General features: G+C 39.0%; 1 pseudogene; it reads right to left on the minus strand.

Moving 5' to 3' along the window:
* Nucleotides 1-451: 451 nt before the first annotated feature.
* LOC100412296 (protein phosphatase inhibitor 2-like) lies at nucleotides 452-1,825 on the minus strand (annotated as a pseudogene).
* Between the last annotated feature and the right edge of the window lie 2,833 nt (nucleotides 1,826-4,658).

A 4,658-nucleotide genomic window follows, 5' to 3' on the forward strand; every position in this document is an offset into this window, starting at 1 on the left:
AACCCGGGAGGCGGAGGTTGCAGTGAGCCAAGATCATGCCACTGCCCTCCAGCCTCTCGCCTGGCAACAGAGAGAGACTCTGTCTCAAAAAAAAAGAAAGAAAGAAAGAAAAAAAAAAGAATATTTATTTTTTAAAAAACTGCTGTGAAGTCTGTCCAGTGTACCAAAAACATAACCACGCCCCAACAACAACAACAAAACAAACAAAAAAACAGAGCAGACTTTAGTGCAAGTTTAATCTGATAATTTATTTGTGGGAAAAAAGGTAGTTTTGATTAGAAAAAGTTCAGTCCTTTCCTTGTAAATACAAAGAAACAACAGGAATTTTTTTTGAGACGGAGTTTCGCTCTTGTTACCCAGGCTGGAGTGCAATGGCGCGATCTCGGCTCACCGCAACCTCCGCCTCCTGGGTTCAGGCAATTCTCCTGCCTCAGCCTCCTGAGTAGCTGGGATTACAGGCACGCGCCCCCATGCCCAGCTAATTTTTTGTATTTTTAGTAGAGACGGGGTTTCACCATGTTGACCAGGATGGTCTCGATCTCTCGGCCTCCCAAAGTGCTGGGATGACAGGCGTGAGCCACCAGGTAGTAGGCCAGAAGATGCAACAGTAACTCTTATAATCCTTTTCAATTAAACAGACAAATCAAGTTGAAGACAAGTGGTAAAATACCATTCAGCCTGAATATTTATCAGTCTATATATCATGTTGTTCAATTGGCTTTTGATTAAAACAACTACAACAAACTTTGTAAGAGCTACCACTACATTTAGAGTGATGAAAATGAGTTCCCCTTAAAGATACTGTTTAACCTCTAAGGCATAACAAGGTATATAATCTTATACATATTAACCAGTGTTTTTACAAAAGTAATGCAGTTTTGGATTGATGATATTACATTGTATTGTGGTAAAGTACTAGGCACAAGAATATATAAATATCAATTAGGAATTTTCAGTCTAATCAGCATCTAAGGTTATCATTCAATTCTTGGCAATATATAATAACTGGTATGCATTTTGGTACTTAAGTCATAAATTGTGGAGAGCAAGAAGCAATGTATTATAGTAACCGTTTATATTTAACAAGCAATTGCAGTGTTGAACAAATCTATGAACTTCGTGATCTGTTTTGTCGTTGGGCACTTGCGGTAGATCCTTGATTTGATTCTTGCATATTCATGCTTTCTCCATCTGCAGTCTTGTTTCTTCATCTTCCTCATCATCATGTAGGTCTTTTGAAATTAATTGCCTGGCTAGTTTGATATTGAGTCCTTCATTGTAGTGAAGCTTTCTTTTTGTTTCAAATTGTCGCCTTTTTTCTCGTTCTTCAGCTGAGAGGTCACTATCCTCCTCCCCACTGCTGTATCTTTCCTGAACCAGACACTTGGGCTCCGAGCCTTGGGCTGCAGCTAATTTTTTAGCTAAGATATCTGGTGCCACGGTTTCAGTGGTTTCTGCGTCACTACATGCGTCTTCTTCATCACGCATCAAACCATGGTAAGGCGTGTTTGGTTCATCTATTTTCATTAAACCATAGTCTTTGTCTGCGGGATGATAGGTCTCCAGGATGTTCATTTCATCCCACTTCTGGGATTTTTTACTCAGCTCCTCGCGGACACTCGCGCGGGACTGTTCGGAAGTCACCACCGTGGAAGAAGTCCTGGAGATCTTGTTCTTTAGGATCCCCTTGATGGGCCGGTTCGAGGCCGCCATTGCCTGGTGCTCGGGCTGTCGGCTCAGGGTCGCTGCTTGGCTTGGGGTCCGCGAAGAGAAGGGCTGGGCACTAGCAGAGGCCCGCAGGCAGCCGTGGAGCCTGCTCAGGTCTAAGGCGGTGGTACCTGGTGTCTCCTAAATAGCTGCTGGAGCAGTTGTCACGACACAAAGACCCTGACGTCAGAGCCCACGCCGAACGGGTGGGTGGCGGATCTTTGTGTGCCCTTAGCTGCAGAGTGCCCACGGCTCGCGGGGAGATGCAGGTCAAAAGATTTTAAAGGGTATTTCAGAAAGGATAAGTCAAGTTGTGCTGCAGTAATAAGCAACCACAAATCAGCCACTTGCCATATAGTTTCTTTTGTTTTTAAAATTACTCTCCATTTCTCTCATCGCCAGCAGATTTGTTGCAGCTACTTAGGTATCCAGGCTGCAGAGACTGACTTTCCATGGCTTTTATGATCTAGGTGCTGGAGACAATTCTGCAGTTTCTCTGTTTGCTCTTAGAGTTTCTGCCTAGAAGTGTTACTTATTATTTCAACTCATGTTTCACAAGAAAGCAAGTAATATGCCCATGCCTAATTTCAAAGGGCAGGGGAAGTAGATCCCACCATGTGCTTAGAAAGAGAAGAAGCTAAAATCTTAATTTCATTTAATATTTATTTTTAAATTTTTTATTTTGTGGAGAAGGGGTTTTGCCATGTTGCCCAGGCTGGTCTCAAACTCCAGAGCTCAAGTAATCTGCCTGCTTTGGCCTCCCACAGTGCTGAGATTACGGATGTGAGCTACTACACTTGGTCTCTGAATTTTTCTAAACAGGACTAGTCACCACCACAAAGGATAGTTTTTACTTTGGTTATGAATGAAGATCCACAAACAGGGCAGAATGCCTAAGCATAGAAATCTCTGGTGACTTGGTGCTCCCTTTCTGTTGATATGCCTCCTTTCTTCAGGAAAACAATGTCCCTGGGCAAGTACATGAGGACATCTAAGGTTGTTCTACTTAGGCCCCTTGAGCATTTATTTTTTAAATAGCTTCCTTGATTACATACTGAGTCAAAATTCTTTTTCTTTGAATGAAAAAAAAAAAGTGTTGGAAGAAGGCAGGAAAAGAGACCAAGAGCAACAAAAAAAACAGATGGAAATAATAGAAAAGCAATAACAAAATGGCTAATTTAAGACTCACCCTTCTCAATCATTACTTTTTATGTGTCTTTATAAACACTCCAATTAAAAGGCAGAGGTTTTCAAACTGACTATAAAAGGCAGAGCCAAATCTATGCTGTCTGTAAGAGAAAGCTGAGAAGAGGAGAAATCAATGCAAAAGGAAACAAACACGTGATGAAGAAAATTAAGGAAGTTGAATGTTGATTCTGTGACATCTATTTTGGCTACCTTGGTGGGCCTAGAGTCTGATTTTTTTGCCTTTTCAGGCTTATGGTGTTGCCTACAACTATTACTCACTTCTCTGCCACTTAGTGGTCACTCACTGACCAGCTTCCCGGACTCTTTTTATGGGCCATGAATCAAAAAATATTTTGACAAGAAAAGCAATATGCAGATAAATAGGAGTACCTTAAGTACATCCTTTCTCTTTCAAAATCTGGACAGTCAAATCTTTGGAGTAGCTCGGGTGCTCTCTAATACCTTCAAAATGATTTAAAATAAATTTGTAAGTATTCACAGTGGAAATAATGTTATTCTGCTGCAAGCCACTCCGTTACAACCAGAAGAGAAAACTATCTGTAAATGATTATTGACTAGCATTGATTAATATCCATGGATTTGGCTTTGTTGTGAAAGTATTTTGCATCCTCTAAATGCAGGTATATCTATGAATTATTTATAATACTATTAGTTTTAGTGGTAGTAATGGTGGTAGTGGTGGGGATAGTAGTAGTAGCATTTGCAATTTAACTTAGTTTTGGCTCTGTAATTCATTGCTTAAAATATTTAAGAAATTTAGTTTTACAACTATAGTTTTAAAAATACAGTCATTCACATCCAGGCAATATAATCAAAGGAAGTAGAAATTGCCAAAAACTCTGATAGTGAAAGCTTGAAATGGTTGCTATAATTAATACATATTTCTATCTCTTAGACAGTGACTACCTACCTATTAAAATGTCTGTCTGACTTTTAAGAACTGGATGACTATCAGCAAAATATGATTCAAGTAAGACAAAAATGCTATACATTGAATCATAGGAAATTTAGTATTTTTGAAATGCCTCAAAGTTATCCTCATAATCCTAAAGCTGCTATATATATCAAAAACCCAACAAGCATGAATTTTGAAAGGCAATGCGTCACCATAATGTTAAAAGTCTTTTAGAATAATTCTTTGTAAGTAAAAAAAATTAGCCAAAGGAAAGAATGATAAATTATTATGTGAAATGTATGCTGCTGTTTGTTAATGAAAAAAAGCAGCCCACAAGAAACAAAAAATGCACATTTTTTTTCTCCAAAAGGCTGTTATTAAATTGAGAATGCAGCTTCTACTTGATGGTATCATCAAATTGAGAAAACGATATATTTTTGTATTAAAGTAAGGAAGCACAGGTTTTTTTCACAGCTTTAATTTTCCAGCATTTTATCTGCAAACATTTTATTCTCAACTCACATACAATTGTTTGGTCTGTTGGTTGGTTGATTGGAGGGGCTCTGTGGCCCCCCGTCCCAACTCCCTCTGTGTGCCTTAGCAAGTGATATATCAAAAGGGCTTTTTGAGAGTTAATAGCTGATGATTCTCTTAATTTGCTTCTTTTTGCTGATGTTATGACCAAATCTTTCAGACATTTGTTTTTGTGCTTTTAAATGCAAATTCCAGTCTGTGGGAGAGAACATATTTTGAAAAATCTTGCCCCTTGCTTTGTGATTTGCATATTAGAATGACTCATGATTTACATTTCGGATGATTGCCGACCATGATATGCGCTGAGCATTTC

This window comes from Callithrix jacchus, chromosome 14 (assembly GCF_049354715.1).
Source record: "Callithrix jacchus isolate 240 chromosome 14, calJac240_pri, whole genome shotgun sequence".
Classification (NCBI taxonomy): Eukaryota; Metazoa; Chordata; class Mammalia; order Primates; family Cebidae; genus Callithrix; species Callithrix jacchus.